Below are 26,695 nucleotides of genomic sequence, written 5' to 3'. Positions count from 1 at the left end.
CCTTTTCGAGCTCCTGCAGACTAAGTGCAGTCCATCCGCTGCAGTCGTTCGCCCCATCACCATCACCCCAGCTGCCAAAGAAGCCATCCAACAAGTAAATGCTGCACTCCAGCAATGCCGCCTAGAGCGAGTCTCTCCCGATCTCCTAATCCTTGCCTTAGTTTTGCCAACACCAGTCACCCCAACGGGTCTCCTATGGCAAGATGGTCCTCTTCTTTTTCTACACACGTCAAAAAGTAAACTCCCAAAAATCTGCCCATTTACAAGGGCTTGGATCACATTAGCCACTGACTTAGTACTTCTCTCCATACAAACGTACGGCGTCCCGCCACACACCATCGTTTGGCCCTTTGATGCAAAAGAAGTTACCTCTCTCATCATGAATAATGCCCAAATGCAAAGCCTAATAGAATTCTTTCGTGGCTCTTTTGACAATCACTATCCGCATCATCCACTACTACAAGGGGTATCTCAATTAGCATTTTCCAACCCGTTCCATCCGCTGCCCGCAAGAAAGCCAATTCCTTTTGCCATCACTGCTTTCACCGATGCTTCAAAAAAGGCATTCGCTGCTGTCATATATACGCCAAGAGAACCTAAGCCACGACAATTGGTGTTTGCTAATGACTTTTCTGTCCAAACAGGTGAACTTTTAGCTGTCGCCACAGTCCTCAATCTCTACCCGGACCAGCCTCTTAACATCTTCACAGACAGCTTATACACTTTACAAGTGTGTCGCAGCCTCCCGCTTGCTACTTTCCTACCCAGTGACTTAACTATTGACCAAGCACTCGCTTTTGTACAGCGACTGCTTGAAGAAAGGCAACAACCCTGGTTCATTGCTCATATCAGAAGTCACTCTGGCCTGCCAGGACCACTAGCTCAAGGAAATGCCCTCACCGACGCTTTAGCATCCGGCCGCCATGTATGCCCAGTTGCCATTCAAGAAAACCTCACTGACAAAACAAGACTGGGAGACTTTGTCAACCAAGCTAAGCTCCTACACTCTCAATTCCACTTCTCAGCGTGATCCATTCAAAAGCTCTTCCCAGACCTCCCCATTGAAACATGTAAACATCTTGTGCGCTCCTGCCAAACATGTGCACCTTTGCTGCCTCTTGGACCCTTGCAGCCTCGCGGAGCTAATCCCCGCGGCCTACGGCCTAACTCCCGCTGGCAACTTGACGTCACACACGTTAGCGCCTTTGGACGCCTTAAGTATCTTCATGTTGCAGTTGATACTTTCTCGCACCTGTGCTACGCCGTGCCCCTCACAGGAGAGAGCGCTAAACATTGCATCAAAGCACTCCGACAAGCCATTCTATTCATGGGAATTCCCTGGGATCTCAAAACCGACAATGGACCAGCCTATCGCAGTGCCACCTTTGCCAGCTTCGTACAAATGTACCACATCACACACCATTTTGGCATCCCCTACAATCCACAAGGGCAAGGAATTGTTGAGCGCACTCACCAACAGCTCAAGCTACTCATTCAAAAAGAAAGAGCTTCCTCCCCCCATAAAGCCCCTGCTGACGTCATCACTGCCTGCCTTATTCATCACAATCTCCTGACCTTCGATGACAAGGGACTTTCCCCAACCCACAAACATTGGGGACCCATGTGGCAACCCTCGCAAGTCCCTCTTGTTCACTGGAAAGACCCTGCCACAAATCTTTGGCAGGACCCGGCTCCCTTGCTAGCACAGGGGAGAGGTTTTGCTTTATCTTCCCAGACTCTGAGCCACAACCACTCTGGGTTCCTGGGCGCTATATCAGGCCTGCCACCGACCCCAAGGTTCCCCTTAATGATAAGTACCCTATGCCCTCCGTGAGAGACAACATTGACAGCGGAGGCCCAGATGTCGCCCCATTCGCTCAAATTCAGCACCAACCAGCCCCTCCCTGAAATGCTTATATTTAAATAAGTGCTCTCTCCGAGTTTCTTTCGGCTGATTGCCCCTCCTCTATGAGGGCTCTCTTCTCCTTCTTTTGTCATTACAGATCTCTCAAAGGACCCAACTCTGCATACTCCACAAGAAAAGCCTTTGCTACCTCCGCAACCCGCCGTTGAAAAGTGCCTGACCTTCACCAAAACGTGCTTTATAGTTCATCAGAAAAGAACTCTCAGTGCAGATGCTCCTCAAGCTCCCCTCGCACCCACTCTTACTCTGCTTCTTTCTTGTAATTTTCATTTTCTTAACAATCTTCTCAGCTGTTTGCCTCGCAGCTACAGCCCCAACAGATTGGAACCTCCGTCAACACCTCCTCCTCGCTGTCGCCTTTCTACTTTTAATTGGCACTTTCACCTCTCTCGTCGTCCTTCTCCCATGACCACTATACGCCCCCAAGTAAATTCACTCGAGCCTACCTCTCCAACACCACCGTCCGTGAGAACCACACCAGCTCCTTCTCGCCGCGAACGACGTCGACAACGCTTCCTTGCCCACCGCTTAAGCCGTCTTTCCCTTGAAGATGATGACCCCATCGAACGCCAAGTTCTCCAACTCCTCCGACGAGCCCGCTCTGTTCATACCCCCGCCTCCTGTTCCCCTCCCCTCCCCTACCTCATCCATCTCCTCATTCTCATGTTGTCTCTAGCCTCCTCTGCCCAAAGCTCCTCCTCCCATCAGCCATTCAACTGGACCCTGCAGACATTTCCAGGAAAACGTGTTCTCGCTTATAATGTTACTAGTGTCGCTCCCTCCTTTTTTACGCACGTCTGCCCTCTTGCTGGAATTTCCTTCCGTCCCGAATGCCAAGTGAGTAACATCAAAAAAGCAAAAGTAGGCTTCCACCATTCCTCATCCTGTCGAGGCGGGAATACAGCATGCCTGCTTTCTCGAAACAATCGTCTCCTTGGCCCTCAATTTAACCCTGTGTCTGGTTTTTACATCTGTCCTGCTAGTGCTCGAGGTTATCATGACCCATCACACTTCTACTGTCCCTCTTGGGGATGTGTGACCATGGCCCATGGATGGTCCGGCGTCCCCAACAGAGACCCGTATCTCTCTCTCCAAGTAGCCAACAATTCCCGTTGGGACTTCATTTCGCTGACAGTAAAAAACCCAAACGACGATACATGGCTGGCCGCTCGCCCCTATGGACTCCGGTTGAATATGAGCAACTATGATCGTGGCGCTTTGTTTGAAATCCAAAAGCGTGTTGTCTCCACCCCACCCTCTGCTATTGGTCCCAACCACATCCTTAACCCTCCTCCCTCACCCACTGTTCACCTTCTTCCGTCCTCATCTACCCCCCTCAAAATCTCTTCCACCTCGGCCGCCGTCGTCCCTTCTACAAGCCCCACTTCCCCCCCCCCCCCCCCGCTTCAGGTATACAACCACATCCTCTCATCCCCTCTAGTCCCTACTTCAAACTCCTAAACGCCTCCTATTCCTCTCTCAACGCCTCCCACCCCAACCTCACTCGCTCTTGCTGGTTGTGTCTTTCCCCCAGCCTCCCCCTCTATGATCCACTTGCTATCCCTTCACCACTCTTTACTTCCTCCACCGACGATTCCCCCTCTTCCTGCAATTGGAATCAATCTACTCATGTCCCACTCACTTTTACGCACATCTCTTCCAAAGGTTTATGCATTCACCCCCGTTCTTCCCACACTCCTAGCCTTACTGCCTGTACCAACTATACCTCCCCAAACATCTCTGCCAAATACTTAGTTCCCCTAAACACCACCCAATGGCTTTGCTCTTCCACCGGACTTACCCCATGCTTATCTGTTGCCACACTTAACAAGACCAAAGAAACGTGTGCTCTCATCCTCCTCACGCCTCGAGTCGTCTATCACACTCCTCTACATTTCTTTGAAGCCTTTGATCACACTCAAGAAGCTATTTACCTCCACAAATGCGAACCTATTACTGCTGTACTCACTGTCACTTCCCTCCTAGCTACAGCTGGAGCTGCCACTGGTGTTGCAGCCCTAGCCACACAAGCCTCCGCCCTCCAAAACCTCAGACAAGCAGTAGACTCTGATATCATCTACCTCCGAGATGCAGTCAAATATCTTAGAGACTCCCTCAATTCCCTTTCAGAAGTTGTCCTGCAAAACCGCTGAGGCCTTGACCTCCTCCTCCTCCAAGAAGGTGGCCTATGTGCAGCTCTGGGAGAAGAATGCTGCGTCTATGCCAACTATACCGGTTTAGTAGACTCCAGCTTAAAAGAACTTGAAAAAGGTCTCAACCAACGCCGACTTGAACGAGCCCAAACTGCTGGTTCCTGTGGCTTCCTGCAGCCCCTCCTCCCCTATCTCCTCCCGCTAATAACCCCAGTTCTGCTCATCATCCTAGGTCTCACCGTTGGTCCTTGGGCCATTCGACGAATCATCCGCCTTGCCAAAGATCACGCTGACAGTGTATTTTCCTCGTTTGTTCAAATCCATTACCACCGTCTTGCTACCTCTGATCTCGCTCCTCAATCTCGCCCTTGTCCTCACCCCCCTTCCCACCGTACTTCCCGCCTGTGAAGCTGCTTGCTGTGAAACTCCCTGACCTTAGCCGCCGGCACGGGTTTGTTTCCCTCGGCGTAAAGGGCTTGGGTGCACCCTCCGCCCCCCTTTATTGCTATACGTCTGAGAGTCCTTCGCGGTTAAGCCAGCCACAGCGCTATCCACCCCAAAAAAAGCGTGCGCAACATCATGTTAGATATTTCGTCTAGCACCGGCACGCACCGACCCTAAGGGCTATGCATACATTCTGGCCAAATGATATGTCATTTGCCCATCGCCAGTCAATTCTACCCCCTTTTTCTCTCACCCTCCACAGCCCATCCCCCTACTCTCTCACACCCTTTTTTTTTATAAAACAAAAGGAGCAATTGTTGCTGCCTCCCTTCACCCCTCCTCCTAGCCTTTGTTATCTCCCTTTTCCAGCCATTGCTATCCTTCACCGCCTACCTCATAGCTGCCTGCACAGCTCCGCCTATCCACTACCGCCCCGTAGTTAATCCGCCCCCGTTCCTACCCCTCCCTTGACCCGACCTTATATAATCAAGTGTATTTCCGCAATAAAGTGGACTAGCTCACTCTCACAGGCTGTCTCCGTGGTTTTTACCGCGCGTCCCCCACACCTGGAGAACCTAGGCCTACGCGCTGGCCTAGGGGCTCACCGCCGAGCCGTGGAAGCCCGCCCGGTCCTCGTGGGTTGCTAACTCAAAATAGCAAGCCCACATTTATTTATTTTTCTCCCCCCCACACCCCACCCCACCCCGGCTGTCTGCTCTCTGTGTCTATTTGCTGCGTCTTCTTTGTCCGCTTCTGTTGTCAGCGGCACGGGAATCTGTGTTTCTTTTGGTTGCGTCATCTTGCTGTGTCAGCTCTCCATGTGTGCGGCACCATTCCTGGGCAGGCTGCACTTTCTTTCTCGTTGGGCAGCTCTCCTTATGGGGCGCACTCCTTGTGTGTGCGGCTCCCCTACACGGGGGACACCCCTTCGTGGCACGGCACTCCTTGCACGCGCATCAGCACTGTGCATGGGCTAGCTCCACACGGGTCAAGGAGGCCCGGGGTTTGAACCGCGGACCTCCCATGTGGTAGACAGACGCTCTAACCACTGGGCCAAGTCCACCGCCTAGAGTTCTTAATAAGCAAAATGAAATTCAGACAGAGAGAGAAAGCCACAGGGGGAAAAGCCAGAAGCTGAAATCAATGGAACTAGAAGAGAAGGGAGAAGTCAGGGGAGGCTGCCATTGCACTGCCATGTCACAGAAAAGCTAAAGATCAAGGATTGCCAGCAGCCAGTCCCAGATCAGGGGGAGAAAGCATCTCCTTGATGATGCCTTGATTTGGACTATTCCTAGTGCGGCAGTTTGAAATTATTTCATGAGTCCCAAAAAGAGATAATTATGTTTGTAAATTAATTTATTCCTCTGGGTGAGACACCCTTTGATTGCATTAAAGTCAGCTGAGGGGCCTTTGAATGGATTACTTGATAAGATCATTTTAGGGCTTTTGATTGGACTACATCAGTGAGGCTCGATTCAAGTCAATTCTCCGCCCCCTTTGCTGGGTCTGATATAAACACTGAGCAAGATTCACTCAAATAGACAGGAAACTAGAGCTCTACCATTTTTGATCTTGCCATATGACAGAAGAGAGGCTCAAACAGTTGAGGTCCTGGGAAGACATGAGCCATATGGCTGATAATTTGCAGCTGAAATTGGGGAGAAAGTGGAGCCAAGCCTGAGAGAGAAGAGACATGGTAAGAAAAAAGCCCTATGCCTGGTTGCTCTCAGCTGAGCTCCAGGAGAGGGTACACACTGGAGGGGAAGGCAGAGATTGCCTACCGTCTTGCTCCAACACATGGCAGCAGACTCGGGTAAGAAAGCACCTCTTATAGTGACTTGAGTGGGACTTTTCACGGCCTGGGAACTGCAAGTTTTTACCCCAAATAAATACCCTTTCTAAAAGGCAACACATTTCAGGTACTTTGCATCGGAAGCCCTCTGGCAAACCAAAACATCTAGCCCCAAAACCGTGAGCCAGTAAATTCCCACTGTTTAAGCCAACCCATTGCATGGTATGTACTTGAGCAGCAGCCAGGATAACTAAAACAGACTTCAAATACTTGGTTTGTACCAGAATAATGAGTTAAATTTTTTAAAGGTAGTCTATTCTTTGCATCTGGCTAAAAACAGGAAGGAAGAATGCTAGCATTCATTTCACTTTTCTTAAATTCAACTGTTTGTTTCACTTACTTGTCCTAAGTGAGATGTCTGGAGAGACTGTTGACCCAGATCTTCCTTGCAACAACACCTGCAAAGATCCTCTTCTCTGGAAGAAGTTGATTAAGCCCCAAATCTGAAATTTTCAAGGAAAGAAAATCCTAAATATAGACACCTCCTTAAGTTACTTATGATTCCATCTCTATCACTGATTGGGGACTGATGGAGTGAAGTAAGAGACATCAATGAAGTAAATGACAGGATTCACTAAAAATGGAGTTGGGTAACCTGGGTTTAAAGTACCAAATCTACTTCTTCTGTTGGGTAACCTGGGTTTAAATACCAAATCTACTTCTAATTGTATGATCTTTGCTAAATCACAAAATCTCTGTGCCTAAATCTCATCATTTGATGAAGATTGGGAAGACAGCATTAAAATTTTGGATTGGGAGTCAGAAGACTCAGGTTTTAAGCTCAGTTACCACACTGTATAAGATTTTTTTTTTAAGATGTATTTTATTTATTTCTCTCCCCATCCCCCCCATTGTCTGGTCTGTGTCTATCAGCTGTGTGTTCTTCTGAGTCCGGTTGCATCCTTGTCATGTGGCACCAGGAAACTGTCACTTTTTCTGTTGTTTGTCGTCTTGCTGCATCAACTCTCTGTGTGTGCGGTGCCACTTCTGGGCAGGCTGTGCTTTTTTCACGCGTGACAGCTCTGCTTGTGGGGCACACTCCTTGCATGTGGAGCACCCCTACACAGGTGACACCCCTGCATGGCACAGCACTCCTTGTGCACAAGCAGCACTGAGTGTGGGCTAGCTCACCACACGGGTCAGGAGGTCCTGAGTGTTGAACCCTGAACCCGCTATCAGTTCAGCCACAACCGCTTCCCTGTATAAGACATTTAATACTTCTCTGGGTTCAGTTCCTTTACCTTTAAAAGGAGAGGAGTGAATTAGATAGTGGTTCCTGAAATCTAATCCTTGTAGAGGTGCCAGCTATGACAAAAAATCATGTAAATTTACCGATTGTCCTAATTATGAGATTGTCCTTACTATCTTTTTAATGTAAAAACTGCCTCTGTTATGAGACCATGTAATACACAGAAGTAGTTGATTTTAAACAGCCTAGAGTTTAAATAAAAAACAGTAACCCTATGTAAGCAATTTAAAATTATTTTTAGAATTGTTATTATCTGTATGATTTACATGAGCTCTAAAATTCCTTCTACTTCTAACATTCTACATATTCTTTCACTATTCAGTTAATATCTATTACATACCTAATTTGTAAAGCAACTAGTAAAGTTGCTGGGGATGCAAAAATAAATAAGATTAGTTCCTGCTCAAATAAAGCCCCCAATCTAATAGGGAAACAGATACATTAACCTCAACTGTAATATAATACGTTAAATCTTCTAATAGTAGTTTTTTTTTGTTTTTTTGTTTTAAAGATTTATTTATTTATTTCTCTCCCTTCCCGGCAACCCGCCCCCCGTTGTCTGTTCTCTGTTTCCATTTGCTGCGTGTTCTTTGTCCACTTCTGTTGTTGTCAGCGGCACAAGAATCTGTGTTTCTTTTTGTTGCGTCATCTTGTTTTGTCAGCTCTCCATGTGTGTGGCCCCATTCCTGGGCACGCTGCACTTTCTTTCATGCTGGGCAGCTCTCCTTACCGGGTGCACTCCTTGTGCGTGGGGCTTCCCTATGCGGGGACACCCCTGCGTGGCAGGGCACTACTCGCCCGCATCAGCACTGTGCATGGGCCAGCTCCACATGGGTCAAGGAGGCCAAGGGTTTGAACTGCGGACCTCCCATGTGGTAGACGGACGCCCTAACCACTGGGCCAAGTCCGCTGCCTAATAGTAGTTATATATCTTATGTCATATGGGAGATAGAAGAGATTTAAAATTAATTGGGATTTTGAAGCATGCTTTGTAGTTGTAGGAGATGTTCCATAGCTTCTTCAAACCTCAATTTCCTTTTTCGCCAAACAGGAATAATTACAGGTATCACAGAGTTGCAGTAGTTAAAAATAAAGGGCCTGCCGTGTCAGTTGGCCCTACTTTGGAGTTTGTGTTCCTGAGTGTCATGGAGTTGGACTCAGATGTGATCTTTGTTTACAAGCCTCTCCTGTTATTTTTACCGGATCTGTGGTTGGTGCTGGGGTTTAGTGTATACTCAGGGAACCTGAATCTCTGGACTCTCCATGTGATAGTCAGGTCCTGAGTCTCAACAGACTTGCAACTCCTACCCTCTGGTTTATTGGACTTACCCCAGCCAGCTAACCTGAAGGTGAAGAAGGTCAACCACCACACCAGGGAGCCAAGAGTGCCTACAACTGAAATCAGGAGAATTGCATCCAGCATCCATGTGGAATCTAAGCACCCTCTCAATACAGAGGTTGAGCGGACATAACCATCCCAGGGTCCACAGAATGGACGAAGAGTACGGATTAGAGAGGACTTACTGATATTCTATTCTGGAACTAATGTGATCAGTAATGGAAGTAAATGTAGCATTGAGATGGAGAAAGTCATCTTGGTAGCTGCTGAGAGTGGGGAGTGGGAAGAAGAGATATGATGTGGGGGCATTTTCAGGACTTGGAGTTGTCCTGTGTGGTACTGCAGGGACAGTTACTGGACATTGTATGTCCTCCCATGGCCCACTGGGTGGACTGGGGGAGAATGTAAACTATAATGTGGACCACTGACCATGTGATGCAGCAGTGCTCAAAGATGTATTCACCAAGTGCAATGAATGTCCCATGATGATGGAGGTTGTTGTTATGGGAGGAGTGGGGTGAGGGGGGTGGGAGGGTATATGGGGACCTCATATTTTTTTTTAATGTAACATTAAAATAAATAAATAAATATAGACAAAGGAAAATAAATAAATAAATAAAGAGTCAATCCACTTTTTTTTTTTAAGGAGGTACCAGAGATTGAACCCAGGACTTCGTACATGGGAGCAGGCACTCAACCACTGCGCTACATCTGCTCCCCCCAATCCACTTTTCTTTTTTTGAGCTATCGGGGCCAGGGATTGAACCCTGGACCTTGTATGTAAGAAGCTAGTGTTCAACCACTGAGCCGCACTGGCTCCCCTGAGTTGCTTTTTTCATTTGATTTTTTTATTTTCAGGAGGCACCAGGGACCAAACATGGGATCTCTTATGTGGGAAGCAAGTGCTCAACTGCTTGAGCCACATCCACTCCCCCAATCCACAATTTTTTTATCCTCCCCCCCTTACAGCTTTTTTGATTGCTGCCTGCTCTCTGTGTCCATTCGCTGTGCGTTCTTCTGTGTCTATGTTTATTTATTCTGCAGCCCCCTCTTGCGGCTTGCTTGCTGTCTGCTCTCTGTGTCCATTCACTGTGCCCTCTTCTGTGTTTTTTTTGCTTGTCCCCCTTTTTTGTTGCGTCACCTTGCTGAGTCAGCTCTCCGCGGTACTTGTAGGCTGGGCGGCATTCCATGGTGCCTGGGCTGGCCACTCTCCACAGCATGTGGGCGAGCCTGCCTTCACAAGGAGATCCCAGGACGCGAACCCAGGGCCTCCCATATGGTAGACCGGAGCCCAACTGATTGTGCCACAGCAGCTTCCCACCCACCCCCCATACACTTTTATAATTGGCTTATAAATCTTCCAGAAGACAAATTTTAAATGTATCATTTATTAATGATCTAGCATAAAAGACGTTATTTACAATACTGACTTACATTCGGTGGTGCTGTGATGGATAATTTCATGTGTCCAATTGTTTGACGTAGGAAATATTGGCCTGAATGTTACTGTGATGGTATTTCATAGGTAGATTTAAATTATTATTCAAGTTGTTTGCATCTATGGATGATTACACAACAATCAATAAAGGAGATTTCCTTCAGCAATGAGAGGAGTCTACTCATACAATCAGTTGGAGGCCTTAAAGGGAGAATCATGATTTCAGTAAACACAAAGAATTTTTATCTCCATTTCAGCAAGCAGCTTTTCCTGGTGAATTCAACACCACCTTCACTGGCGTTTCCAACTTGCAACCTACCCTACAGAATTCAGATTTGCCGGTCCCCACAGTCACGTGAGCCAATTCTTGATTAATAGTTGCCTTTTTCTACTAGCCTCTAAGCAACTGAAGGGCAGGGCCAAGTATGTTCCATATTATATTTCTAGCACCTAATGCAATGCCTAATAAATAGCAGGCACCAATAAAAGTTATTAAAAATATATTGATTGGGAAGCGGATTTGGCCCAATGGATAGGGAATCCACCTACCACATGGGAAGTCCAAGTTTCAAACCCAGGGCCTCCTGACCCATGTGATGAGCTGGCCCATGTGCAGTGCTGATGCACACAAGGAGTAAGGAGTGCGCCCCATAAGGAGAGCTGCCCAGCACGAAAAAAGTGCAGGCTGCCCAGGAATGGCACTGCACACATGCAGAGCTGACGCAGCAAGATGACGCAACAAAAAGAGACACAGATTCTGGGTGCCGCTGACAAGAATACAAGCAGACACAGAAAAACACACAGTGAATGGACACAGAGAGCAGACAATGGGGGGGGGGGGGGGAACCACAGGAAGGGGAGAGAAATAAATTTAAAATATATATATATATTGATTGAATAAATTAATGAATGGTTTTTCTCTACTTTTAGAAGAATTAAAGTTATAGTAGTAGTCACAAGTAAAAATTCATAATACTTTTATTGAAAATTACTTTTAAATGTGTATTTTAAGTATTCAAACCTATCATAATGGACTCTGGCTATGCATGCCTGTTTTAAAAAGCAAAATAATTCACCCATAAACAATACCATAGTGATGTTCCTGAATAATAAGAATAGTAGCACCTAACATTTAGGGGGTACTTAGTATTTGCCAAAAACTCTTCTAAGCATTTTCTGCGGATTATCTCATTTAATCTTACAACAATCCTTATGAAGTGAACTTTTAATATTCTCATTTTACAATTAAGAACAGTAAGACACAAAGAAGTCAAGTAGCTTCCAAGGTCAAAAAACTACTAAATGGCAGGGCTGGGATTTAAAAACAAACAAACAAACAAAAAAACCAGGCTGCCTGAAACTCTTTTTTTATTTTTATTTTTTAACTAAATCACTTTATTTTTACAAATCAGATTTTACCAGAACTAAGAACATCTGTCCTAATTTTTTTTTATTCTTACAGAACAAAGAGTTTTTTATTATGTGTGCTCAACACAAATACAGGATGATATGAGGTCTCACAACACCAATATGGTACTATAATATTAAAAACTCACACCCTAGTTTTCTGTTTTAAATTTAACTATATCCATATAAGGGTTCTCTGTAATTTAGCTTTCATTTGTTCTTTAATTCTAGGTATTAATATATTGGAATTTCAGAATACATAGGAAAGGTTTATATAGTCTTAAAGGAAAAATGAGTCAAAAAGCTGAGACATTCGAAACTTGTTTGCATAGATGTCTATATTTAAAAAACCACTGAATAAGAACAGCTAAATTTCATTTCCAATGGATACCCTAGCAAATACAATTTCAGAAGTAATTAGCAAAATTTATTTTTAGCCAACAATGTGTTCTACTTCATTTCTTGAACAGACTGTAAGGCTTTTGATGTTATACTTTGAGTTTTAACAGTTGTAATTAAAGCTAAATATCAACAAAATACAGAGAAATAACAATAGGTATAGCAAACACTTTTCATAAATGCAGGAGACAATGGACATGTTACTAGTGAAAACATTCAAATATGCATTTGACCAAAATGAACACTGAAGTGGCCAATATACAAATAATTGACGAACACTTAGATTTCTTCCATAATCACATTTCACATCTTTCTGTCTACGTAATAGCACAAACTAACAGTCTCTTTGCTGTCTAATAATTATTTTCAAGGAAATCAGTATTCCAACAGCACTAATAAAAAGTCATAATAAATTGTGGGTGTTAAACAGAAATTTCCCAATGTCTTTGATTAAAAGCATGGTAGGTGTTACATTAAAGAGGAAATATGAAAATAGATTATTTCTAAAATAGTTCCAGGCGGCGGACTTGGCCCAGTGGTTAAGGCGTCCATCTACCACATGGGAAGTCTGCTGTTCAAACCCCAGGCCTCCTTGACCCTTGTGGAGCTGGCCCATGCACAGTGCTGATGCGCGCAAGGAGTGCCCTGCCACACAGGGGTGTCCCCCACGTAGGGGAGCCCCACGCACAAGGAGTGTGCCCCGTAAGGAGAGCTGCCCAGCACAAAAGAAAGTGCAGCCTGCCCAGGAATGGGGCCACACACATGGAGAGCTGACACAACAAGATGAAGCAACAAAAAGAAACACAGATTCCCATGCCACTGACAATAGAAGTGGACAAAGAAGATGCAGCAAATAGACACAGAGAACAGACAACCGGGAAGGTGGGGGGAAAGGGGAGAGAAATAAATAAATCTTTTAAAAATAAATAAATAAAGTCATTTTAAAAATAAAATAAAATAAAATAGTTCCATAAAGAAAAAGAAAAATCTGAATTTCTAAAAACACATTTGGAAACACTGGCACTGAGAATTGACAGAACCCAACTAAATTAAAAGCTGCTGGTTCAAATATTTGGTTTTTCAAATTTTTCCCAACGGATAAATGTTAAATACCCCCTATGGCATTTTATACCAATCCCAAGATTCTACTAAGTCTACGAAAATGAATTACTTCCCTATTTGTTTATACTCCTGCTCAATGACACTAGAGAAACAGATCAGAGTAGGGCAATTTAAACACAACATTTAAGCTTAATTCAGACCAAAAAAAGTCAACATACTATTCACACAGAATATGCCTGTGTGTGGGGAAAAACACACTATCTTAATAGCATTTATTCTTCCCTTTTTTACTAGATCACTATGCCTGTTTGCGTAAGTATTTGGGGAGAAAACCTTCCCAATTACAAATTAAGTACCACTAATCAACATGTAACTCTTATAAATTGGGCTTATCTGACTAAATATTTACAGATATCCCTTCTACATCATGACTTTCCCCATTGCAGTTTTGATATATTGCAGGTTGGCATAGAAAATTAAATGGGAATTTGGGGGGAGTTTTGTGGAAGTCGTGGACAACATGCAAAGATCAGTAGACAACACAGAAAGCTGAAAAACTCAGAAATGCGTAAAATATATGTATAGTATTGTATAATACTTAACCCAAATTTTACAATAAGCTACTGTATATATCCCATAAAAGAAAAAGAAAAATATTCAGACTTCTTCTCTGGTACAAAGGGAGGGCCAACAAATTTTACGTGGATTTTCTAGATTGCAGGTGTACCACATCCCTAACCCCCAAGATGTAGAATGAATAACTGTACTTTCATCATATCTGAAAATCCTTCTCTCTTTCACCTCCAAAGATTTTAGTGCCATCAGACAACCAACCTTAATTCTGAATGCTAATTAAAAAAACAGGTGATGATTACCTCCTTAATACTCCCTCTTAACATAAAAACACCATCAGGTCTTATCATTTTACTTCACCAAAGCCAAATGTGATCTCCTGCTCACAACACCAAGCCTGTGCTGCATGGCTCCAAACCACTCTTCTCAAAATGGCAGTAGGCTATGCTTCTTTTCTCTTAATTATATCCTAATTCCTTGCTACTCAAAGTGTGGTCCACAGACCAGCAGAACTGGCATTACTTGTAAGCTTGTTAGAAATGTAGAATCCCAGGCCCTACCCTAGACCTCCTGAATCAGAATCTGCATTTTAATAAGTCTTCTGGTGATTCATAACTACAGAAAAATTTGCGAGACACTGCTAGTTCACTCATTCAGTACAGTACTTCCATTTTCCTATGGGGCATATAAGGGACCATATTTTTTCTTTTGAAGCATATTAAAAACCCACCAAATGAAACAGGGACTCTTTAAATCAGATTACTTAATTTCTTCACAGCATTTTTCATGAAAGACTGTAAGTTCCCTGAAGTCAGGGACTTCACTGTATCCTCAAGTATTTGCCTCAAATATTTGTCAGGCAAATATTCGGTGAGGAAACAAAAGAGATACCAGATGATCCCTAAAGTTATCCAACTCTTAAATCGTTGGCTTCTTCCATTTGCTATGTAAGCAAAATTCTTTCTAGCAAAGCAAAGGCTAAAATATGAGAGCATCTAAATGTACAAAGTGAAACTGTTAAATAACTTGGGTCAGCAGGTACCCTAGAGTTCATAAGACTCCACAATATTTTTATTATGCCATTATTTCATTATCATATCCTGTCAAATGACAATAATACTTCCTCTACACATATACTGCCATCCAAATAGCTAGGAAATGAAAATTTCCAGCACAGCCGTGCACTCAGAGCTTAAGGAAGCCTAAAATGTGGACACCACTGGAAAAATCTGTACATGAAAATTAAAAATTGCATGGTATGATTAATTTCTTCAAAACCAGGGGGAAATAAGTACTTTCAACCCTTACCTACTCAAGTTGAGATAGGTGAAAGAAACAAATAAAAAAGAAAATAACATGGGAGAGAAGAAATCACTAGAGATCAGATATAGCAACACAGTAGAGAAAAGAGAGCAGAGATCGCAAGTAACTGGGGGTTTCAAGGAATGTGAGTTAGGGACAAAAAAAGTAGTTACAAAAGCAAGTATCAGAAAAACCAACTGAAGCAATAGCCACTTTAATAACCTCTAATGATGACACAAGAAATTTTTAGAGTGAGCAAATTCTTGAACAGCTCATGGGGTTAGTGTACCATTTGTTCCATCTACCATATCAAACATATCTAAATTAACAAGGAACAAAAGAAATGATACCCCTAGCCCTTAGAGATGAATAAAAAGTAAATTAGGTTCAATATATGCACTTTGTTTTCTATGGCAAGTATTGATCCAGAAAGGTTTTCACCAATCTCTTCTAAGATTTTTATTTTTAAAAATTTCATAATAACTTTTACCTAAAGTTACACAGGTCATTAAATTTAAGAGAAAAATGAGTATTTGGTCAAAAAAAGGAAAAATAACCAAGATTTTAGGGCTTTCATTTTTTATTTTGTAATTCCGTAAAAACTGGGGAGGGGGGAACATAAACAGAATTTTAATGTGAAGACTTTTTTGTTATAATCATTAGTTTTAGAAGCATTGTTAGTTTAGTGTATGTACAGCACATTTCCCAAAATCTTTCAAGTATCTCTTATTTTTATCATGAATTCCCTTAAAATCAACTGTAGGTTATTTAAAATAAATTCCTACAATTTAACAAAGAAAAAAAGGTTAAAATTAAGTTTTGATTCCTTATATACCTTCTACACATATTTTCTCTATTTATGATACTGTATTGATTTTATCAATGTTTTAATTTAAATCTATGTGCAAATTAATTTTTCTAAAGAGCATTTTCTAGTAAGTTTCCAAATATCTGAGAAATAAGTTCAGGTCCAGAAAGCAGGAAAGTTAAATCAGGGTGGGGTTCGACCAGTGGAATAAGGGACTGAAATAGAAATCATTGCAGAAAAGGCTAATAAATTTGACTACAAAAATACAAAATGTCTATATTGCATAAGGATTATAAAGAAACGCAAATGATAAAATTGGTAAAATATCTGTAATGTAAAACAAAAATTTGGTATCTTTGTAATATAAGGAACTCTTACAAATCTGTAAGAAAAAGACAATGGTAAATTACTTGAACACACAAGTGACAAAAGAAGAAATAAAATCATCAGCACAACACATGTTCAATTTCACTAGAAGTAACCAAAGAAATGAAAATGAATACTATATCAGATTGAAAAATATTAAAAAGTTCAATAATATGCAATGTTGCATAGGGTATGAGGAATCTGGCACTACTATTAGCTCTTATTAAGGCTGTATCTAAAAATTGCATATAAGTATAAATGCTTTTAGCAAAACAATCGTATTTCAAAACATATTTCAAATATGTCTATTCTTTGGGCCAAGAGTTTCACTTCTAGGAAATTTATTCTAAAGAACTGATTAAGTGTGCAATATGTATGCATAGAGGAACTATTACATATACCTGGCACATAACAAGTGTTCAATAAATATTTGATGAATAATGAATGTATTGTTTATAATAGCAAAAACTGTTAGCAACCTAAATGTCCACAGAGAAACTATGGCATATCCATACACTGAAATTCTATGCAACCATTAAACATATTGATGCAAGCTCTTCTTGTCAACCTGCTTCCAGCAGAATGGCTCCTCCAAAGAAGAGTGGCAAGAAGAAAGGTCATTTTTCCATCAATGATCAGGAAGTAAACCATCAACATTCACAAGGGCATCCATGGAGTGGGATTCAAGAAGCATGCCCCAGGGGCACTCAAAGAGATGCAGAAATTTTCATGAAGGAGATGGGAACACTAGATATGTGCACTAACACCAGGTTCAATAAAGTTATCTGGATCAAAGGTATAAGGACTGTTCTAAACCATATCCATGTACAGTAGTCTAGAAAATGTTATGAGGATGATAATTCACCAAACTCTATACAATGGTTACCCATGAACCTACTGTCACTTTCAAAAACCCACAGTCAACGTGGATGAAAATGGACTGTTGATTATTAAATAAAATTAGATAATAACTACAAATGGGTAGTTAATAAATGGGTGATTGAATTGTTACTCCAGTTTGGACATGTTCTCGGTCTTGGCATTATAAATAGGGTCTTGAAGATGCTACTCCAGTTAAGGTGTGGCCCAACTATATCAGGTTGGGCTTTAATCCAGATTACTGAAATCCTTTATGTGCAGAATGAAATTCAGGCATAGAGAAAGAGGCACAGGAAGAAGCTGGAAGTCAGGAGAACCCAGAGGAGAAAGGAGAATACATTGCCATGTACATTGCCACATGACAGAAAAGCCAAGGACCAAGGATGGCTAGTAGCCAGTCCAACACCACTATAGTCTTTAGGGAGAAAACATCATCTTGCTTACATCTCAATGTTTTACTTCTGGCTTCAAAACCAATAAATTCCCATTGTTTAAGTCAATCCATTGTAAAGTATTTGTTTCAGCAGCCAGATAACTAAGACATAGATCAATAATTATTGATTAAAAAACCATCTGTAATATGTCACCATTACAAGGTGCTAAGAAAATGGTGGCTCATGGAAAGATAAAAATAGTGTAATTTATGGACTATGGCTGGCAGCAATAATGTGGTGGAAGATAGATTATGATTCACAGTACATACAGGAGTATTCTCTTATAAACTATAACAAATGTACGATATTACTATATAGTGTTAATAATAGGAGGTATATGGAAAAATTATACCAAATATATGGTATGGACCATAGTTAGTGGTAAAAGTCTGATGATGTTCTTTCATAACCTGCAACAAATGTTCCACAACAATGTAAGGTGTTGGTAGAGGGGTGATATATGAGAATTCTGCACATTATGCATGACTGTACTTCCTTAATTATATACATATAGACATATATAATATAGATATAAAAAAATCAGTGAAGCTAACTATATTACAACTACTAGACTGGAATGAACATTGTGTTTATTATTTTTAAGTCCTATAGTCATAAGAAATGAGCTGGGTTTTTATAAATAAAGCACTACCTTGGTTAATCCTGTTCCTTGTCGTATTATTCAGCACCCCCTACACAAAGTCATCAAGAATAGCACTAAGTGCAAATATTCTCCCTCTGTGGTTCAAAGAACCACTCCATGAGTTGCACTTTGCATACAATTCTAATAATTAGACACTGAATCAGAGCTAAAACTTGTAGATTCTTTGTCTAACTTTACAATTAGTTAAGATTAAAGTTAAATAAATACCCATGTAAATTAACTCTCTTACTCTTTAGCAAAAAACTCAAGCTATAAACAGAGTAAAAAAGAATGAACTCAGGTAAGAGGATATATCTGAACATGTACACTAGGAAGTTACCAGCTAACTGAAGAACAAATAACTGCAGTCTAACCCTTAGAGAAAACCAGTTTGTGGTCATACTAAGTAAAATGAGAGCTAAGTCTGACATCAAAATAAATATCAACAGGACTTCCGGGAAGATGATATCAGAATAGGGAAGCAGACCTCAATGCTCTCACAAAAGCAACAGAGGAAGGGCAAAAAGTTGTCCGAGAGAAATAAGTATCTTGAGATGAATGAAAACAAATTCACAATGTATCACAACTTATGGGATACAGCAAAGGAATGCTGAGAGCTTGGTTTTTAGCCCTCAATTATTAATTTAATAAGAAGAGCTAAAATCAAAGACCTAACTGCATACCTGGGGGAACTAGAAAAGAACAGCAAACTAATCCTGCAGCAAGCAGAAGGGAAGAAATAATAAAGATTAGAGCAGAAATAAATGAAATTGAGAACAAAATTTAAAAAAAACAATAAAGAAAATCAACAAAACTGCTAGTTCTTCAAGAAGACTGACAAACCCTTAGCTAGACTGACCAAGAAAAAAAGAAAGAAAACACAAATAAATAAAATCAGAAATGAGAGGGGGACATTACCACTGACCCCTCAGAAATAAGAGAGATCATAAGAGGATACTATGAACATATGTATGCCAACAAACTAGGCAACATAGAACAAATTCCTAGAAACATGTAAACAAACTACACTGATATAATTCTTTATCTAGAAAATCACAAAAAATCCACAATACAGCTACCAGAAATAATAAGCCAGTTCAGCATAGTAGTGGGATACAAGATTAACATGCAAAATCAGTAGCATTTCTATACACTATTGATGAGCAATCTGAGGAGGAAGTTAGAAAAAATTCCATTTAAAATAGCAACTAAAACAATCAAATTTTTAACAATAAACCTAACCAAGGACATAAAGAACCTGTACTCAGAAAACCACAAAATATTGGTAAAAAGAAACTAAAGAAGATCTAAATAAATGGAAGGACATTCCCTGTTCATGGATTGGAAGACTAAATATAGTTAAGATGTCAATTCTACCCAAAGCAATTTACAGATCCAATGCAATCCCAATCAAAATTCCAACAACCTACTCTGCAGAAATGGAAAGACCAATTATCAAATTTATTTGGAAGGGTAAGGGGTTCCAAATAGCCAAAAATCTCAAAAAGAAGAATAAAGTTGGAAGACTCTCACTTTCTGACTTTAAAGTATATTACTTAGCTACAGTGGTAAAAACAGTATGGTACTGTTCTAAAAATAGACATATTGACCAACGGAACCAAAACAAGAACTCAGAAATAGACCCTCACATCTATGGTCAAGGGATTTTTGACAAGGCTGTTGAGCCCTCCCAGCTGGGTCAGAACAAGTCTATTCAACAAACGGTGCTGAGAGCACTAGATATCCATATCCAAAAGAAAGAAAGAGAACCCCTATCTCATACCTTATACAAAAATCAACTCAAGAAAGATCAAGGCCCTAAATATAAAAAGCTACAACCATAAAACTTCCAGAAGAAAAGGTAGGGAAACATCTTCAAGATCATGTGGAAGGTCGTAGTTTCTTAAACCTTATACCCAAAGGACAAGCAATCGAAGAAAAAATAGATAAATGGGACCTCCTCAAAATTAAACACTTTTGATCTTCAAAAGTTTTTGTCAAGAAAGTAAAAAGATAGCCTACTCAATGGGAGAAAATATTTGGAAACCATGATATATAAGGATATAAACCTTGATATATAAGGAGATCATACAACTCATTGACAAAAAGACAAGCAACCCAATTAAAAATGGGCAAATAACTTGGAGAGTTCTCCAAATAAGAAATACAAATGGCCAAAAAGCACATGAAAAAATGTTCAACATCACTAGCTATTAGGGAAATGCAGATCAAAATCACAATAAGGTGAATGGCTATAGCTCAAGTAGTTGAGCGCCTGCTTCCCATGTAAGAGGTCCTGGGTTCAATCCCTGGTACCTCCTAAAAAATAAAACAAAACAAAAAACTACAATGTGATACCATTTCACACCTTACAGAAGGTCCATCATCAAAAATAATAATAATAATAGTAAAATAAACAGAAAACTACAAGTCCTAGAGAAGATGTGAGAATAGAACAGTCCTTCACTACTGGTGGGAATACAGAATGGTGCAGCCACCGTGGAAGATGGTTTGGCAATTCCTCCATAAGATGAATATAAAAATGCCATATGATCCAGCAATCCCAATTCTAGGAATATATTCAGAAGAACCAGAATCAAGGATGTGAACTGACATTTGCACACCAGTGTTCATAGCAGCACTATTCACAATTACTAAATATGTAAACAGCCCAAGTGTCCATCAATTGATGAATGGCTAAACAAAATGTAGTATATACATAGAATGGAATAGTAATCAGTTGTAAGAAGAAATGAAATTGGAATATGACATTATGCATGAACCTTAAGAATATCACGTTGAGTGAAATAAGCCAGACACAAAAGGACAAATACTGTATTTTCTGACTAATATGAACTAAATGTGATGAGTAAACTCAGTAAACTCTATAGAGTATGGTTACTAAGATTAGAATGTGGGTTGAGAATGGGAACTGATGCTCAATATATGTAGAATTTTTAATAAGGCTTATTGTAAACAAGTGGAAATGAACAGAACTGATGGTAACACACTACAGTAAGTACAAGTAACACTGCTGATTTATAAATGAAATTAGGGCTGAAAGGAGTAGTCTGTAGTTGTAAATGTCAATTGAAAAGAAACTAGAGGGAAGCAGACAGTTCAAGCAAATGGGCTCCTGTCTACCACACGGGAGGTTCAGGGTTCAATTCCCAGGGTCTCCTGGTGAAGGAAAGCTGGACCATGCGGCGAGCTGGCCACACAGAGAGCTGGCCCTCACAGAGTGCTGACCTGTGCAGCAAGCTGGCTCGAGTGGAGTGCTGGAGCAGCAATATGACACAACAAAAAGAGACACAGAGGAAAGACAATAAGAATCGCAGCAGACCAGGGAGCTGAGGTGGTGCAAGAGATTGAGCACCTCTTTCCCACCCTGGAAGGTCCCAGGATCAGTTCCTGGTGCCACCTAAAGAGAAGACAAGCAGACACAGAAGAAGGCACAGTGAATGGACTCAGAGAGCAGACAATCGAGGTGGGGGGGTGGAAATGAATAAATCTTTAAAACAGAAAAGAAACTAAATAATCATCTGGGGTATGTATAACAGTGATTCTGGTGGTCATGAAGATTGTGGTTAATAGTATAAATATAAGGATGTTCTTTTATAAAGAACTAAGAATATAGTGATACACAGGAAAATTACAACTAATATAACTTAAAGATAACAGTTAACAGCAACATTGTAATATTTTTGCAGCAATGGCAAAAAAGATATATTAATTCTAAGAGACAGCAATGGGGGTATCAGGTATGTATGGGACTTTTCCTTTTGGAATAATGAAAATGTCCTAAAATTGACTGAGATGATGACAAGACAACTCTGTGATGAAAATAATAGCCACTGAATGTATACTTTGAAAGGAATGTACAAAAAGTGGGGCTGTATAACACAGGGAATCTAGTGGTAGAAGATGGACTGTGTTTAACAGGACAAATGAGACCATTCTCTCATGAACTGTAACAAATGAATAATAATAACAAATGAGAAGGGTGTTAATAACTGGGTGCGTTGGGGGAAAAATACACCAAATGTAAGAATGGGCTATAGTTAGGAGTAATATTTTCACGAAGCTATTTCATAGTTTGTAACAAATTTCACAGTAATGCAAGGTGGTGGTGGTGGTGTGAGCTATAGGAGCTCTGTATGATGATACGCCTGTTTTTTAAGTTCACAACGTTTACTACACACTTATTGTTTATCTATGTTCATGTATGAATGATACGCTTGAATAAATTTTATTACATGTATATATATCAAAAACTGAAAGCCCCAACCACTCTCACCCTATCCCTTGCATCCTCGGAATGATATGACTCCAGCATAACACAAAATATCTACACACCCAGGGAATTTACTCCATCAAGGAATTGTTAAGTACTTAAGGTCTGAACCCAAATCTAGTCCTAGCTGAGACTTGAATGAGCTCATGAATCAGATGTTTCCAGGTGTGAGAGCACTGTATCCTCCTTAGCCAAGTACTTGCCACATAGAATGCTGTCTTCTGACATAATCTATAAAGCAAAGAAAAGCCAAGTCCACATCCACTCTCTGAAGGAAACCAAGGCAGCTATCTTGAATGGTGAAATAATTTAGAGCATCACACCAGCACTTAAAAAGAGAGAAAAAGAATGGAAATGATGAATTCATCACGTCTTAAGAGTAAATACTGATTCACATTTGTGTTTCAACTCTGTGTGTGTGTGCGCATATGTGGGGGTTCACCATCAAAAAATAGTAAAATTGGACAACCAGCAAGATGGCGGTGGAATAAGGAGCTCCTAGAATCAGCTCCTACTACAGGGCAGTTAGTAAACACCCAGAGCCATCTGGAACTAGCTGAAGCACCTGTTTGGTGACTTCAGGAGGCCAGAAGAGCATCCTTCCACAACCTTGAAGGAATGGAAGGAAGCGGCTGCCCATTTGCAGAGAAGACTCATAAGTAGAGCACTCGAAGCCACGGACGCAGTGCCCATCCTCCACTGGAGGCACAAGCCGCACTGGGAGCTGTTCCACAGCTGGAATTGAAAGCTCCACTTCCCAAACACAGGGGAAAAAGACGGTTGGGCACTGACTTTAGCTACTGATAAGCAAATTCAGCCGGCTAAAGTATAATCCTGAGAACAGCTAAAGTTTGAGCCTGTGCAAGTCAGAAAGAGGCTGGAAGTTGCCATCTTAACTCCGCACCTGGCACAAGGGGAAGTGGGGCGGACTGAGAATCACAGTGCTGGTGGGGACCGGCTTCTTTCCATCCAGATCAGATTACAGCTCTAGCCTAGGCCCCAGTACCACAGGGAGGAGGCTGCGGGAACCTGTGTTAGCCTCTCTAGGATTGTGAGCCAAGCCGCGGAGGCCAGTGATTGTCCTACTTTGGCAGCGCAAGCTGCCCCAGGAGCTATTCTGTAGCTGGAACTGTAAGCTCCATTTCCTAAAAACAGGGGAGGAGGACACAGCTGCCGATTTCAGCTACTGATTGATAGACTCAGATGGCTAAGGAATAACCCTAGAACAGTTGGGGTGTAAATCTGTCCAAGTCTGAAAGAGGCCGGTGGCTGCCATTTTGACTCTGCCCCCAGCCTCAGGGGAAGCCAGGCTGACCGAAAATCACAGTGATGGTAGGAACCGGTTTCTTTCACCCAGATCAGCCTGCAGCCCTAGCCTAGGCTTCAGCCCCACCTCTGGCAGGGAGGAGGCTGATGAGCCCTGCACCAGCCTATCCAGGTAACTGTGGTTACCTCTGGCTGGCACAAACTGAATAATCAGAAGTGTACCAGGGCAAGTGCAGTTATCTTGGACCTGCACTTCACGGATTGCTGCCTACACCTACAGCTCCAACCTGCCCCAAGCAGGGGAGAAAGGGGCGTGAAACTTCATCAGTCTCTCTGGGCAGGCAACTACAGTCTAGGCCTGCATGCCCTGGATTATTCAACACAGTTGTGTGACTCTGTCCCTACCTCTGGCAAAGGAGAAAGTTGGGAGAAGCTTCATCAGTCCCTAGGACAATGAGGGCAACTTGAGCCTCCACAGCTTATAGCACCAATTACATCCTTGGCTCCTATACACAACCAGCAAGGAAGAAAGGGAAGGAAGCCCTAAACTAAAGAGAAAAACTGCACCCAGAATAAATACTCTAGTAAACCAGATGCCAAGACACCAATAAAAAATTACAATCCACACCAAGAAACAGAAAGATATGGTCCAGTTAAAGGAACAAGATAAGGCTCCAGATGACATAAAGGAGTTGAGACAACTAATCACAGATGTTTAAACAAATCTCCTTAATTCAATGAGATGGCTAAAGAGATTAAGGATATTAAGAAGACATTGGGGCTCTCTCGCACTGCTCTCCTGCCTCTGGACCTGTTACCTGATCTCTTTGAGCTGCTTTTACCATTTTTCCTCTGCCATGTGGCCATGCAAGTAACCCTGTGGATTTCTAATCTATAATGGGGAATTGTGGCTTGTAAATCAGCCCTCTTCATCCCTTTTCATCCACTTCCTCACTACCTGGGACCCCTGCTCTGTTATTTTCTCCCATAATTATTGGCCTAACTAAAAAAAAAAAGAAGACATTGGATAGGCACGAAGAATTTGAAAGCATACATAGAAAAATAGTAAATCTTATGGGAATGAAAGGTGCAATAAATGAACTTTTAAAAACATTGGAATCACATAATAGCAGATTTGAGGAGGCAGAAGAAAAGACTGGTGAATTTGAAGAAATGGCCTCTGAAAGTGAATATACCAAAGAATGGATGAAGAAAAGAATGGGAAAAATTGAACAAGGTCTCAGGGAACTAAATGACAACAAAAAGCATCAAACATATGTGTCATGGGTGTCGCAGAAGGAGAAGAGAAGGGAAAACAGGCGGAAGGAATATTTGAAGAAATAATGGTAGAAAATTTCCCAACCCTATTGAAGGACATAGGTATCTACGTCCAAGAAGCACAACGTACTCCCATCAGAAAAAATCTGAGTAGACCTACTCCGAGACATATGCTCATCAGAATGTCAAATGCCAAAGACAGAATTCTGAGAAGAGCAAGAGAAAAGCAATGCACAGCATATAAGAGATACCCAATAAGATTAAGTGCTGATTTCTCACCAGAAACCACGGAGGCAAGAAGACAGTGGTCTGCTATATTTAAGATACTACAAGAGAAAAACTTCCAGCCAAGAATTTTATATCCAGCAAGACTGTCTTTCAAAAATGAGGGCGAGATTAGATATTCACAGATAAACAGAAACTGAGAGAATTTCTAAGCAAGAGATCAAATTTTCAGGAAATACTAAAGGGTGTGCTAGAGCCTGAAAAGAAAGGATAGGAGAGAGAGGCCTGCAAAAGAGTCTAGAAATTAAGATTATGTCAATAAAAGTAACTAAGTGTCAAAAGAATGGTGAAAATAAAATATGACAGATAAAACTCAAATAGTCAGAAATAAACTTAACCAACAATGTAAAGCACTTATATTCAGAAAACTGCTACCCAACGTTAAAAGAAATTTTTAAAAGGCCTAAATAACCGGAAGAACATTCCATGCTCATGCACTGGAAGACTAAATATCATTAAGATGTCAATTCTTATAAGTAAAAAGATTATTGCTGTGGAAGGGAAAATGGTTTTATGTTGGATATGTGGGAGTTATATTGTATATATGAATTACTGTGATCTAAAACTTTTGTGAAGATAAGCTTAATAAATAGAAAAAAAAAAGAAAAAGATAGGATGTAGACACTGAGGAAAAGACGGAAGTAGTTGCCCTGCCAATTTGCATACAGGGCAACACTTATTACAGTGATGGAAGGCAAAATATCAAAAACAAAGCTTCTGATTTTTAAATTTTTTGATACCCCAATTTATTTTTACCTTAATTTTTCTAAATTAGTATGTATTCTATATCTAACCTTTAAACTCATCACTATATTCCATTTTACTATTAATGGAACCTGGTAATATATTAGGCTTCACTTTTGAAGAAGTTTTGGATCACAGAGAGGTTCAACAATGGCAGGGGAGGAATACTGGTGTGGGATGTTATTGACAGGGGACACATGGCTGACAGGGAGTTCTACAGGGCATATATCCAGGGTACATAAAAATGTTTGGATATTTTCATAGTGTTACAATTAAAAACAACAACTGAGGGAGTGCTGAGTCCCTAGCCAGGGGAGCTCTATCACAGTCCCTAAAGGAACAGCAACAATCTCCCAAGTGCAATGGCAAAGACCAAAAAAGAAGGAAGGTCCAACAATGAGCCCTTGATACTAATGACTATGCTTGTCAGCCTGTGCACCTGAAATAAGAACAAGGCCTAGAGCTGCAGGGGGCCTTAAGAGTTACCTCCTGAGAGCCTCCATGTTGCTCAAATGTGGCCAGTCTCGAAGCCAAACTCAGCATGTAAACGTGTTGC

At 41.4% G+C, this 26,695-nt stretch overlaps 2 protein-coding genes across 4 annotated transcripts in view; both read right to left on the bottom strand.

The window, feature by feature from the left end:
- HEATR4 (HEAT repeat containing 4) overlaps nucleotides 1–26,695 on the bottom strand; it is a 216,331-nt gene that overhangs the window by 46,741 nt on the left and 142,895 nt on the right. Inside the window, exon 19 of the mRNA XM_071213803.1 lies at nucleotides 6,714–6,816. The gene's annotated coding sequence lies outside the window, so the exon portion shown is untranslated. The remainder of the gene's footprint in view (nucleotides 1–6,713; nucleotides 6,817–26,695) is intronic.
- NUMB (NUMB endocytic adaptor protein) overlaps nucleotides 1–26,695 on the bottom strand; it is a 231,673-nt gene that overhangs the window by 140,095 nt on the left and 64,883 nt on the right. The gene's annotated exons all lie outside the window — the stretch shown is intronic.

This window comes from Dasypus novemcinctus, chromosome 3 (genome assembly GCF_030445035.2).
Source record: "Dasypus novemcinctus isolate mDasNov1 chromosome 3, mDasNov1.1.hap2, whole genome shotgun sequence".
In the NCBI taxonomy this organism is placed as follows: domain Eukaryota; kingdom Metazoa; phylum Chordata; class Mammalia; order Cingulata; family Dasypodidae; genus Dasypus; species Dasypus novemcinctus.
This window is presented reverse-complemented; position numbering and strand designations above follow the sequence as displayed.